This window comes from Ambystoma mexicanum, chromosome 6q (assembly GCF_040938575.1).
Source record: "Ambystoma mexicanum isolate Mex_15411 chromosome 6q, UKY_AmexF1_1, whole genome shotgun sequence".
NCBI lineage: Eukaryota > Metazoa > Chordata > Amphibia > Caudata > Ambystomatidae > Ambystoma > Ambystoma mexicanum.
Window position 1 is genome coordinate 1,406,882,832 of NC_090937.1, and position 15,040 is coordinate 1,406,897,871.

The 15,040-nt window shown below is 49.5% G+C and overlaps 1 protein-coding gene across 2 annotated transcripts in view; it reads left to right on the plus strand.

The window, feature by feature from the left end:
- Positions 1-15,040, plus strand: part of MFSD10 (major facilitator superfamily domain containing 10) — a 999,075-nt gene that overhangs the window by 583,685 nt on the left and 400,350 nt on the right. The gene's annotated exons all lie outside the window — the stretch shown is intronic.

A 15,040-nucleotide genomic window follows, 5' to 3' on the forward strand; every position in this document is an offset into this window, starting at 1 on the left:
AACGCTGGCTATTATTCTCTGTCTTATGATTCCTTCTGTGGAGGTTTCACGGGCCTTGATCGGAAAGGGCAGGGTCGCTTCTCTCCTTGTGACCCTCTCGGTATGTACTGTCTTTGTCCTCCTCTTGAACTGGTGTGCTAAGTTAGCTCTCATGTTGTGCGGTCTGCCTTGCTCCTATTGCGCTCTTGTCCTCCACCTTTTATACCTGTAGGGAAGGGAAAGACCCGTTGCACGTGTGCGATTCTGCTCAATTGCCTGACCCTGGTGTTGGGACATGTCGGGTAAACAGTTTTATTAGTCCATTGTCTTTCATGGAGTAAGACAGCATTCATGTCAGAAAGAGGGGTTGTTAGTGTATCTGCTTGTCCTATGGGATAGGATGGGGAAACATTGTTACATGGAAATACAATCCTTGTATCAAGGGGTTTGATAAATTGAGAAGGCTGAAATGGATAGGATTTGTGAAATAAATGGGAATGACCGGAATTATTATCATGAAAGGAACAGGGAGGGGGGAGGAGGATTGTGGGAATGGTAGTGTTTTGTCTGAGCCGGGTGAGGGTGTAGAAAATACTAATTAGGACAGAAAGGAAAATGGCTAGGAGTAGTCAGGGAGGATATTGGAAAACGGGGATTCTGCGTGAGAGTTTCTGGGTGAAATAGAGTTTGAGATCCTGGGGGATTTATTATTTACGGAGGGGTCATTGGATCCGAGCCCAAGAGATTCAACGGGAGGAAGGGAATCAGATGTCGTACAGCCTACTAAGGCCTCTGGGATTTTGTCGTCCTCTCCTTTTTCGTCTGTATAATACCGCATCTCACCTGGGGCATTCCCCTGAGCATAACCCTGGGTTCCCTTACCCAGGTGATCCTCCACCATTCGTCTACCCCTAGGGCTGGGCTTTGAGAAAGCCGGTTCTTCCCTTGCCACCTGAATAAGGGATTCCCATGTTTTGTGTGAGAATACCCTCTGGTTTCTCACAGGGGCCAGATGGGGGAGATTGGTATCTCATAGGAGAGAGATAGTGCTCTCTCTGCAGTTTCTGAGCCCAGGTAGTTTACCGCTACATGGTCTGGGATGGTCCCGAAGTTGTCTCTAGGACCCATGTATCGTGCTGGGCAGTTGCAGAGGGTGGGGAAAGGGGGATGGAAGAGAGTGCTACAGTACATGTGATCTGGTTCTTGGTGATGAAACTGGGAGGGGAGGAAAGTGCAGAAAGGAGGGAAGGAGGTCCATCTCCAGCCACTGGCAATTGTATAGTAGAAGGTCATACCGCCTTCGAAGGGTTGCAGGTGAGGACGGAGAAAGTGTGTTCAGAAGAGGAGACTGGGAGAGTGAAGGGCAGCGAGAGGATCAGGAGTGGGGTTCATAGCCCTCACCTATAATATCAGGGGATTGAACGCCCCAGCAAGGCAGCGCAAGGTGGACCACTTCTTGAGGCTTGAGAAACCAGACTTTCTCACACTCAACGAGACCCACATTTGCAGGAGTGACAATTTGAGGTCTGATTGCAGATGTACTCCGACGTGTTTCAAGCTAATGCGAAGGATAAGACCGGAGGGGTCCTTATAGCCTCCAAAAACATTCCCGATCTGTTGGTTCTAGAATCGAAGGGGGGCAAACAAATCCAATACCTCTTCGTTAAATTCTGCATTAAAGCTGATATGTATGCACCGAATTCCAGACAGGATGGATTTCTCAGAGCGACAATGGGCAAACTCAAAGGGATGGCAGAGGGATATGTCATACTGACAGGAGATCTGAATGTGGCATGGGTACCGGATGCAGATCACAGTAGGGCGGTGCACACAACCCAGGGCGCACCATCGGAAAGTCTTAAAGAGAAGTTTATGGGGATGGGACTAGTTAAACGTCTGGCACGCTCGCAGTGGCACAGAAGTGGGACATACATACTATTCACACGCCCATAGGACACTGTCCTGCATTGATTACATTTGGGTGTCTGCCCAGCTAGCAGGGCGAGTTCAAGGGTATTCCTGGGAGCGATAGCATTGTCTGACCATGTACCACTGGGCACGACCATAGACATCTGCTAAAGCCGGAGGGGGCTCTGGCAATGGTCCCTGCTGGATTGGATGGTGGCGGACAGTCTTGTCGGCAACGGTGGAGGGGTGAATCCAGACCTATTTTCAGGAGAACACCATGTCTGATACTTCCCCCAGGAATATGATGGTACACCTTCAAGGCAGTTATTGGGGGAGTTGATCACTCATAAGTCTCCAGGGACATGCAGAATAGGAAACTGGAGGAAGTCTTGGAATCACAATTTAAGGACATCATGCCTAAAATGGGGAATTGTGAAATGAGAGATACTTTGAAAAGCTACAGAGCAGTCTGAGGCCAGCTAGGTCTGCTAAGGGCCAGACAGGTGGAAATGAGTCTGCTTAGCGCGAAGCAGAAGTACTATGTGAGTGGGAATAGGGTGGGGAAGTCCCTGGTGAGAAAACTTGGACAGAGGGGCACGGCCTAGACAATCCTGGAAATCTGGGATGAGGTGGGGAGAACATGGTCGACAGAGGGAATTCTAGGGTGCTTGGAGTGCTTTTATGGAGCTCTCTACTCCTCAGACAGGCCTCAGGGGGACTCACAAAAAGCATAATTGAACGCAATAGAACTGCCGACTCTCTTGGAGGAGTACAGAGCGGAACTTGAAGGGGACATACCAGACGAGGTTTGCATAGCTATTGGGGAAACTTTCCCCACATAAGGCCACAGGTGGATTTACGGCCGCCTTTTATAAAAAATACTGAACTATTCTTACCCCACACTTAACACGATTGTATAACTCCTTTGAGGGAACAGGATGCATTACGGAATCCACGTACCAAGCTAAATTGGTATTCCCGTAGCCAGGCAAAGATCCAACAAGCTGTGGGCGCAATAGCGTTGATTAGTATCGACGCCCGTTAGGCAGAATCCTGTGCAGTTCCCTTGGGGAACACTGCAAAAAGATTAAGACTACAGGAGTAAGCAGTAAACCCAATTGGTAGCAGTCTGTTCCACCCAGATTTACCTGGTAGCTTTGGCTGAGCAGTCAGACTTCCCTCAAGAAGAGTAGGGCAGTATGAAGAGTATACACAATAGGGCCAAAAACACAGTAGAGCAAACAAACACTGACCAGAGCTTTGTATAAAAAGTATATAATTATTTATTTAAAACACACTTTAGGCAATATACTAGCACTCCAAATCAAAAGCAAGTTAAAATACAGTAAGGTAAAGTATACACACCTCCCTTAATAACTATTAGACAAGTCAGAGTTAAAACACCACTATTTGTCAAAACAGATGTGAGCGCGTAACCTAGATGGCACTCAATAGTTAGGTTAAAGGGAGAGAAAAAGGCAGAGCATAGAAATAAAACAGGTCCCAACACTTTTAGGAGTTCTTAGCAAGAGAAGAAAGGCAGTATATACTGTCGAGCCAAAGTTCATAGGCCAGACCCACTTTAAATGGAGCAAAGCGAAATGTGCCCAGGATCACACGGTTTAAAATGCACTAAAAGTCTTTGCAGAATGTTCAAAAGAGGTTGGGGTGATCCAAGAAGGTAAAGTTGGAAGGTCTGGGGCCAACCCAGTTGGCAAGCTAAGGATTTAAGGGTCACCTTGGGCAAACCAAAGAAAGGGAGGCCAGGTGGAACACAGTACCTTAAAGAGAGAGGAAGCTGCAGTGGTGGCAGTTGTTCCTGGTGGTGTCGTTGCAGATGGCTCAGCTTCTTCCCCCTTCGGATTCTTAAGTCCTGTGGCAGCTTCTGAAGTTCCAGTCCCAAAGGCCCTGCTTTTATGCAGAAAAACCCCCATCAGCCTAGCTGTCAATCACACATGCTAAGTGGTGAGCCGGGCGGCTCACCACTGGGCCAATCAGAGTAGAGTGCGACTTGGGTTGCAGAGGCAACGCAGTCCAGGGTGCCAATTCCCCACCCACACATCCTGTTGAACCCAGATAGAGTGGCACCATTTGGAGGGCTTCTATGGAGGAGCCCGCCAAAAAGTGGAACAAAGGGCTCAACCTTGGTCAGAGTTACAGAGACGGATACGGACGCCATTTTAGAAAAGAATGCTGGCAAAAAGACCCAACCGTTAATTTAATATTAAATAAACCAGCGGTATCTTTAACATTGCACCAAAAAGTGGTGCGTTTAAAATCAATGGGAAAATCCCATAGAGAATATTCCGGTGGAATATTTCGCGTGGTAACCACTGCCACCAGCCAGAAACTCGACAAGGGGGAACTGGACAGGGCCTCCTTGAAAACAGACCCAGGGGCAATAATAATGAACCCCTTCCAGTACTTCCACAATATGATGGTTTGTACTGGTTCTGTTCACAATTTAAGACTAATAAAGTCAATGGTGACTTTACATGCCCTGGGAGACAGTAGTCAGTCCCAGGGTATGGAGTCTATGTTTGGGGGTCACTATGACACCCCTGTGTTACTGCACTGAGGGTGCTGTGTAACACATACACAAAAAAACAGATGATACGCTATGGAGCAAAAGACCCCATAGCCCAAAATCACACAAACAGTCAGAGACATACTTCAAATCATGCCTAAGAGTGGGAGTAAGAGAGTCTCACTCTTAGCAGGAGAAAAAAACAATCCCCAAAAATCCAGCAAAGCTGCTGGGGGATTCACTAGGTTTTGGGAAATTAGCCTTATGAGAGAATTCTCCCTAACAACATACTAAAATCTTGGCAACCAGATTCTAGGGTCGGCTTCCAGACCTCATTCACCTCGATCAGTCGGGTTTTATTACATGGAGTGGTTGTTTCTTTCTTACCATGGAACGCATGGGGTTCGGAGAGCAGCTTCTTTGGCGTGTACAGGCAAACTATCAAACACCTACCCTGCACCTGTCTATAAATGGACAACCCTCCTATCCCTTTTGCCTCGAGAGGGGACCAAGCAAGGCGGCCCACAATCTCCCTTGCTGTATGCTATTTTACTAGAACCCTTTCACCCTGTGCCTGCAAGAGGCGCCAAAGGTGAAGGGCATCCCGTTTGGGGGGGAAGGGGGGATGGTCCACAAGACAAGGGCATCTGCCAATGACCTGCTCATGGCTCCCTCAGAGCGGCATCCTTTAAGGCGGTGGCCTCAGATAGTCATTTGGAGAAATGTCAGGACTAAAAATGAATCTGCATAAATCGGAGATGCTGAACCTCATGCTGCCGAGGGAAGCCATGGGAGAGGTATAAGGGCGTTCCCCGGATCAGTGGGTGAAAGAGAAATAAATATCTGAGGGTCTACATAACGAAATCCCTGGAAGCATTGTATGACACAAAGTACCCCTAGCTACTCAGAATTGTTGAAACAGACTTAATGCGCTGGAACCCTCTGCATATATCTTGGATGGGGCGGGTGGCCTCGATTAGAATGGTGACCCTCCCACGCTTTCTCTATTATTTTTAGTCCCTTCCAGTTCCTCTTCCCAGAAAATTCTTTAAATTGCTTAATCGGCTCCTTTCTGCTTTTACATGGAATAAGAAACGAGGGTAGCACTGCAGATGCTTATGTCACTTAAGAGCAAGGGGGGGATTGGCGGTTCCATACTTTAGACTATACTATCAGGCCGCCCAGCTGCTGGTACTGAAGCAGTGGCTGTCGGGGAAGATAATAACTGTGGGTCCGTATGGACAGAGCAGTGGTGGGCGCTCCTCTGAAGGAGGTATTGTGGCTGGCCAAGGGAGATAGGCCAGCTAGTATGCAGGAATCTCAGATTGCGGCATTGGTCATGGAGGTGTGGGATGACCTAATCAAACGGCAGTAGGATATTGATGCTGCTGGCCCTGTTTACACCACTGTTTGGGAATCCCCAGTTCATGCTCAGGTTGCATGTGGGGGAATTTTGGAAGTGGGGAGCAGTGGGGAGTCTGAGATTTGGAGATATTATGCAAGGCCAGGAAAAATGAAATCCTTTAAGCAGTCCTTCGACCTCTCCGAAGGAGAGAAGTTCCTATACGTTCAGCTCTAGCATTGGGTGATCAGCCCTCCCAACAAACTATCGGCGATCAGACAATTTACTGTGTTTGAGAAATACATTCCATCTCACTCAGGGACACACACACACCTGATTTCAGCATTATATACTCTAATAGCTGAGGGAGTTACGCAGGTGACCTGGCCAAACATGGGCATACTGTATGCTGTTCACTGCAAAATGTTAACAAACAAATCGTTTAAACAAGGACATATTCTAAAATTCAGCGGAAAAACCGCCTCCAACTCTGCTGCTGGTGCAACACCAACCGCGTTTGCAAATTCTGCAAAACGAAGTGGATAATGTAATCAAGCAAGCCATCGAAAAAGTTCCATGACACCAGCGGAACAAAGGAACGTATTCCGGGTTCTTTGTGGTCCGAAAGCCAGACAAGTCATGGAGACCAAACAGAAATTTAAAATGGTTATCCTGACCGACATAAAAGCGGTGAGGGAAGGAGATTTTTTGAGCATCTTTGGATCTCATGGATGTGAATTTCCACACCCCCATTCACAAAGTCCAAAGGAAGTTCTTAAGGTTTGTTGTGGGAGCCAGCCATTATCAGTTCAAGGTACCACCTTTCGGGCTCCACTCAGCTCCCAGGGCATTCACCAAGTGCCTGGCCCAGTGGCCACCTCTCACATGAACCCCTTCGTTGACGGCTGGTTGGTACGGGCACCTTCATATTTCAAAATGAGGAGCGCTGTGCAACATATGGTGCATATCTTCTCATGCCTCAGCTTTGACATAAACTCTGACAAGTCTTGTTGCAAGCCATCCAACAGTTAAGTGTTTCTGGGGGCACAATTTAACACTGTCAAAGGGTGTGCTTCGTCCCTCCCAGGAAAGTACACTGGCATTCCCTCTTCTGCTGAAGCAGTTTAACCCAGGCAACAGCATATCGGTCCATACATGCATGTAATTGTTTGGGACCATGTCCTCATGTATTCCTCTGATCCAACAGTGCAGGTTGCACATGAGGCCACTACAGGAATTTCTGGCACGCCAATGGTCACAGGCGAATGGATCATGGAACGACAAGCTAATAGTAACACCTCTACTGACACGCAAACTACAATGGTGGGCAACGACACGCCACACCACATCACAGGAGGAATGCCTCTTAAAGAGCTACCATTTCTGGAGACGTTATTCAGACACGTCACTCACAGGGTGGGGCTCACATGTCAACCACCTATCCATCAAGGGACAGTGGAACACCTAAGAGGCCAAACGCCATATCAATGTCCTGGAATTGAAAGCGGTGTTCAGAGCCCTCCGCTCATTCCAACCAGTACTCCAGAACAAGGTGGTCTGGGTGTTGACAGACAACACAACCACTATGTGTGAAAACAAGGTCCAGAACACTGTCAGTAGAAGCACAGCAATTATCACTGGGCAAACAAAAAACGCATACATCTTAGAGCAATTCATCTGCTGGGAAAACGAAACGAAACTGCAGACCAGCTCAGCAGAGCCGGCAACCAATCACATGAGTGGCAACTGGCAAGCAGCAAACACAACAAAATCTTCAAGGTGGGGACAACCTCCCATTGCTGGGAGACGAGTTTGCAATGTCATGGAGAGGGATGGTTGCATATGCATTCCATCCAATTCCAGTTATGCGCAAGGTCGTACAGATGATCACAATTTACAAATGCACAATCATCCTGGTAGCACTGATGTGGGCGAGACAACACAAGTTCTCCGACCACCTATCCCAGGCCCGCCCAATCCCTCTAGGGAAGGACCCCGACTTACACTCAATGTGCAACCAACAATTTCTGGACCATGAACCAGGATCACTCAACTTAAATGCCTGGCTCCTGACTCTGGAGAATTTGGCCTTGCCTTGATTAAGAAAGAATGCAGACACATTCTGAAAGCAGCCGGGGCAGAATCTACAAATAGGTCATATGGATGCAAGTGGTGTGTCCAACAGCAGTTAAATCCTCTCCACATAGTTCCTCGTGAGTGCCTACCATATTTGCTTAAGTTGGCCAAAGATGGCCTGCCACATGCATCCATAAAAGTACACCAGGCAGAAATGTCAAAGTATAACAGAAAAGACGAAGGATCTGCCCTTTTTGGAGCTCCCATAGTTCAACATTTCATGATGGGTCTTTTCGGCACTTATCCGCCACAAAAAAAAGTGCCTCTACAGTGTGGCCTGAATACGGTCCTAGCAGCACTAATGAAATCACCATTCATGTCAATGGCTACTACGGACATAATAAAATATGTTTTGAGGGGATTGGGTCCTCCGACGTATTTCATATCTATGACAGGTAATGTCCACAGCTGTGCTGCTTCGGAAAATCTTCGGCGTCTGCGTCCTGCGTCGATGACGTCAATGCGCCATCCCCGAGGACCTCCTCCGGCCTTCCGACGTCACCCGATGTGATAAGTAGGACGCACGACGCCCATAGCCTCAGTTCCGTTTTTTCCGCGTAAGTGTTCTCTTCGTGAATCTTGGTTCGCCTCGACTCTTTGGAGTTTGCTGTTTTCTTCTCGGTTCGTTGAACCTGTTCGGTTTTTTGTGAAGACCTGTTCGTGGCGATGTCTACTTCCTCTTCAACCCCGCGTCCGGGCTTCAAGAAATAAGGGGACTGTGGGTCCAAGATGTCGGTCACGGACTCGCATGACGCCTGCCTCTGGTGCCTCGGGATGGCCCACGATACGGACGACTGTGTCGACTGCCAGTCGCTCACGGCAAATGCCTTGCGGGAACGCAAGAAGAAGCTGTCGGTAGGTCGGATGTCTAAGCCCCGGAAGTAGAGGTCTGCGGGGCTTTCGACGGATGACTCGAGGGGCGACCCTCCGCGTCATCGTTGGAAGTCCAGTGGGTCTCCTTCCAGGAGTCGGTCTCGCCACTCCTCCGCCTCTTCGAGGCATTCCCGGAAGCGCCAGCATCGGTCGCCTTCCCCGTCCTCTTCCGAGGACTCCGCCCGTCGGCGGGTCGCTTATCCCTCCATGCAAGCGACACCGGAGGAATGAGCTTCCTTCGGGAAGCAGATGCTAGCGATTCTTGAATCGCAGGGCACCGGTCCGTCCGTGCCTCTGAGTGTGGTCGGTCGGCACCAGTCGAGAGACACCGCTCGTACGCCTTCGGGCTCGGGTGGTCGGCACGGCTTGCGTCGACGCCGATTTGCTCGACACCGTTTCTGTCGATGCCGGTGCCGACTCGTTCGGCGCCCTCGATGCCTTTCGAGGCGGTGGTGTCGGAGGGGCCCCGTGGCACGGGGTTAGCCCCTATAAAGGCTCTGGCTAAGGTCAGGCACTGCTTTGGTCCCCAGTTGTCTTCCTCTCCCCGCCTGGAGTACATTTCAGAGGGTGATGAAGGCTCTGACGACTTGGTTACGGTACCAGATGAGCTTATCTCGGGCCATAGCCAGTTTGATGACCTGAGGCAGCCACTGCATGATGCCAGTGGACTGGACACCTCTCTGGAGGTGGAGTTTTGTAGGCCGGAGCCTGGCACTCATGCTGATTCTTCATATCGGCGCCATATGTCTCGGGTCACCGAGTACTTGGGTTGGTCAGCTCCCCCAGGGGAGTTCGTTCAGGATGATCTCATGGACATCCTTGATCTTGGTCCCCCCACTGACCCGGTTTTGCCGTTTCATATGGCTCTGCAGAGAAGGGTGGCGGCGGCTTGGACTGCTCCGGAGAGTCTCCCGGCAGTGGGCAAGTCTTTGTCGCGAAAATACCGCCCAGCCAGTAGCGACCCCTGCTACTTGTCCAGGCACCCCACTCCGGAGAGTGTTGTGGTGCAGGCGGCTACGGCCCCGGCAAAGCAGGCGTCGTATCCTACCATCCCTCCGGATAGGGACGACAAACGTTTTGACGGCTGGGCGAAGAAAGTGTTTTCTTCAGGGGGTATGGCGCTTCAGGCGGCCAACTCCATACGTGCCTTGTCTCTTTTCACACACACTCTGTGAACTGTGTTGCATTAGCGACTGAACGTATTCCCGAAGGGGACGAACAGGATGGTTTCCTTACTATGGCTCAGGATGGCAAGGATGCCATGTGTGAGGCCGTTCAGTCGGGTTTGGACATGGCAGATTGTTTCAGCCGGTCCATGGCGGCGAGCACCGTAATACGCAGGTTTGCGTGGTTGCGGAAGTCTGGGTTCGCTCCTGATGTGCAGTCCCGGCTCCTCAACATGCCCTTTGACGGTGAATATCTTTTTGGCAGCAAGGCTGACGAGAGCCTTGGGAGGTTGCAGACCTCCAAAGCTGCAGCGAAGCCGTTGGGTGCTGCAGTTCGCCAACCTCCGCCTTTTCGTCCTAGGGGATAGCAATGGAGGGGAGGTTCCTTTCGCTATTACTCGTCCTTCAGTAAAGCGAGAGGAGCTAGCAGTCAAAGAGGCCACCGTAAGAGTGCCAGAGGTGGAAACAAGGGTACTCGAGGTGCCAAGGCCGCTCAGGCAGTTGCCTCTTTGCCCTCAGGCAATGCCGCAGCCGCTACCACTCGGTCATGAGGCCAGGTCCCATGGTTCGCCGGTTGGGGGAAGGCTGGCGCAGCATCTTGTAGAGTGGCGAGCCATTACTTCAGATGTGTGGGTTCTGGAGATCATAACCCATGGCTACTGTCTTCCCTTTCGGCAGAGGCCTCACGACAATCCACCGGGGAACCTCTCTTTGCAGAGTCCGGATCCGCTCCTTGCGCAGGAAATTCAAGCCCTGCTGGAGAAAGGCGCCATAGAACTGGTGCCTGTAGCGGAGAGGAACAAGGGATGGTATTCCCCTTATTTTTTGATTTCGAAGAAAGACTGGGGATTGAGACCCATCATGGACTTGCGCAGTTTGAACAAACTCCTCAGGCAGGACAAGTTCAAGATGGTTACTCTCTCTCAAGTCCTCCAGGCCCTTCAACTTCAGGACTGGTTGGTGTCTCTCGACCTCAAGGACGCTTACTTCCATGTGCCGATCCATCCCAAGCACAAGAAGTACCTGAGGTTCGCGGTTGGCGACTAGCACTTTCAGTTTCGGGTCCTGCCGTTCGGATTGACCTCCGCCCCGAGGGTTTTCACCAAGCTCATGGTGGTGGTGGAAGTCCCATTTGACACCAACGCAGCGGCTCCAGTACGTCGGAACAGTGCTCGACACATCCCTGGGGCAGTGTTTTCCTCCCCAGGTGAGGGCTCTTCACATTCAGCAGATGGTGCACAAGTTTCAACTTGCCCAGAATCTCCCAGCGTCCGAGTTCTTGAGACTGCTTGGCCTCATGGCATCCTGCATTCTTCTGGTGCAAGAGGCTCGTCTGCGGATCAGATCTTTGCAGTGGGCACTCAAGCTGCACTCCTCCGGCAGGCTGTTGGACCCTGTTCAGGTGCCGCCCTCGGTCGCCCAGGACCTTCTGTGGTGGGCCGTCGAAGGCAATCTGATGAAGGGGGCCCCATTTTGGCTGCCCTGGCCGGAGGTGACGATCGTGACGGACGCATCCCTCACGGGATGGGGAGCTCATGCTAACGAGCTGACAGTCAGCGGTCGTTGGTCTCCGTCGGAGTCCAGACTCCATATCAATCTGTTGGAGCTGAGGGCCGTCAAACTGTGCGAGGAAAGAGTGTCCTGATTCTAACGGACAACACGGTGGCCATGCACTACCTCAACAAAAAGGGGGGGGCAGGGTCACTTCCTCTGTGCAGGGAGGCGATGCAGCTCGAGTTCTGGGCCATCCAGCAGGAAGTTTCGATCTCAGCTGTTCATCTGGCCGGAGGCGACAACGAGACGGCGGACGCTCTGAGCAGGCAGAGCACGATCTCTCACGAGTGGGAGCTGGCTCAGGAGATTCTCCTGGAGATCTTTGCCCTTTGGGGGACCCCCCAAGTAGATCTCTTCGCCTCCAGTGTCAACCGGAAGTGCGAAAGGTTTTGCTCGCAGGAATTTCCTCCAAAAGGAGCCTTAGGAGACGCGTTCGTGGTGGAGTGGTCATTCCCACTGCTGTACGCGTTTCCTCCAGTCCCCGTCATCCCGCAAGTACTGCAGAGGTTACGGAGGTTCGGTTCCCGGATGATCCTCATTGCTTCGGCGTGGGCCCGGAGGACGTGGTACCCGGACCCTCTCGACTTCTCCATCTGCCCTCCACGTCGTCTTCCTTACCGAGACGATCTGCTCTCAGGGGAGGGGGGATCAGGTTCTCCATCCAGAGGTCAGATCCCTCAACCTTCACACTTGGCTTCTGAAAGGTTGAGGTATAAGGATTGGGACCTCCCTGAAGACGTGATGGAGGTGTTGCTCTCGGCCAGGCAGCCGGCAACAAAGTCTCTGTACCATTGCCGTTGGAGAAAGTTCTGCGACTGGTGCAGGGTTAAGAATGTGGATCCTTTTGAATGTGACATTCCCATGGTTCTGTCTTTTTTGCTTTCCTTGGCCCACAGGGGCTTGCAAGTGGGGACCATTAAAGGTTACTTGGCGGCGCTGTCCATATTTAAGCGCTCGTCTGAAGAATGTTCCTATTTTAAGATTCCTTTAATTTCTCAGTTTTTGAAAGGGCTCACTAATGTGTTCCCTTCGTCACCTTTTCTGGTGCCCGGTTGGGATTTGAACCTTGTTCTTAAGTTTCTTATGGGTGCTCCGTTTGAGCCTTTACATTCTTGCCCTTTGAGACTGCTAACTCTTAAAACCGTGTTTTTGGTTGCGGTTACTTCCGCTCGCAGAGTGAGAGAGTTACAGGCACTTTTAGTTAAGCCACCCTTCACTTTGTTTCAGAAGGACAGGGTTGTCCGTCGAGTTTGTCCTTCCTTTCTTCCGAAGGTGGTTTCGGAATTTCATTTGAGCCAGAAGGTTGTTCTTCCGGCGTTCTATCCTCCTCCACATCCTGGTAAGGAAGAGGAGAGGCTCCATAGGCTTGATCCTAGGAGAGCGTTGAGCTTTTATATTTCGCGCATGTCCGGGGTCAGACTGGACGATCAACTTTTCATTGGTTATGCTGGAAAGCGTTTGGGACAAGCTGTGACGAAACAGACTTTGTCTCGTTGGATTATTTTAGCTATCTCCGAGTGTTAGCGCTTGGCGGGTAAGGACCCTCCGGCTGGCTTGCGGGCCCATTCTACCAGGGGAGTGGCTGCGTCTACTGGAGATTTGGAGAATTTTTGACAGAATGGGCTACCTTTTATCTACGAGGTCATTAAAAAAGCACAGAAACAAGATCCATACCCTCATCATGGACAACGTCAACAGTTGTGCCAATTTATAAAAGCGGACCTAGAGACATGCAGGTAACTACCGACCAATAGCATTGTTGGATGTTATCTGTAAGAACTTTGGCTTATTGATCCTGGACCGTTTTCAAGCATGGGTTAAGGCATCAGGCTCTGCAGACCCTTTTCAATCGGGCTTCGTAAAGAACGCAGGAACATCAGTGAATATCCTCCTAAGTGCATTGAAGGGTAGGATAATGGATGGTAGCCCCAGGATTTTTGTGGCTTTTGTTAACCTAGTCCAGGTGTTCGACCAGGTCAACCGTGAAATCCTTTGGGAGAAACTCTGTCAAGAAATGCCCAAGGGAGCTTTTAGATCCAATACAATTCCTTCATAGAATTAAATCAATGAGAGTTTGGCTGAAACAAGCAGACACCCTGTCTAAAATAATTCCAACTACGAAAGGGGTGAAACGGGGATGCCCCCTCACCCCCACCCTCTTCAACTCATATTTATGGGACTTCCAGGACTCCGAACTCGATGTTAGATCTTTTCCCCGTCAATCGGAGGGGTCAAAGTCTCTAGTCTCCTCTAGACGGACGTTCTGATTTTATTAGACCAAACTGCGATTGGCCTACAGCGACAGCTAGACAACCTGGTGAAATATATCAAAAGGAACAACTTAGAAATTAAGAAAAATAAAACAAAAGTTATGACGTTTGAAAAATCTTCCAGGAAAAACGACAAACTACAGTGGTATTTGGAGGGTGCCAAGATCCAACATGTGAGAGAATTCAAATACCTAGGAGTGATAGTGAGCAACAGCCTAAGAGACAAATATGCAAGCTAGTCTTTTTGAGAAAGCCAAAAGATATTGGCACAAGCAAGAGCAATTGACAAAGAATTTCGCTTTCCATGGCACACAATACCATAAGGCAAAGGTTGTTCCCCACCTCGACCTATGGATCTGATGCAATGCCAGATACCAGAAGAAATCTGGTTGAGAATGGAAGACTACTTTTGGCGTAGAGTTTTGGGTCCTCCGATGTCGACTCCAATGACACCAATACATCGAGAACTGTGTATACTTTGACTCCAAGCAAGGGTGGACAGAAACAGCATGATGTTATACAGGAAATCAATCTTGCTAGATCGGACAAACATTTTTGAAATCAATACTGAAATTCAGGGAAAAAAAGAACAAAACACTGAAGGTCTGAGCAGAAGAATGGGATTGGATACAATCATTAACTAAGGCACCTGGATACAAAGTGACATCCCATTTACTGGTGACAACGAAGCAAATCCGTGACTATTCTGTTACAAACCGAACCAAGTGGAAACAGTTACACACTTGCTTCTAGTCTGCACAGGACTGACAAAAGAAGGGAATATTCATATGGGTCATCTTTTCAAGATCAGCGAATCCATGGTGAAGAAGATTGGTGGTATTGTTTAATAGAAGGAGAAAAAACCTGCTATGGTGGTGCAGTTTCTACAAAAAGTTGATCTTCAAAAACGAGAGGAAAACGGAAAGGAGAAAACATCTCAGACTATATAATCAGGTGACGGGAAGTCAGACAGTTGGATGGCTTTTCTAATTTACGTCTTTCGTCTACTTCCCTTCTCTTTCCTTTTACTTTGCCCTTTACAACTTGGATCTCTTTTCGCTTTTCCCTCTTTTTAGCAGGATTTGATTAAATTAACTTGCAAAAATTGTAATACAATTAAATCAAGTAATACAAAATTATCACCTGTTTGTTACATTTATGGTTTTGGCACATTTTGGTGGTGCAGTCACCAACATATTACCAACACCATTGCTACAGTGAAGAGGGACAGTAAATGGGGGGCCAAAAAGTTGGCTTTGTGGTTGGCATGACAACTGGAAATTCT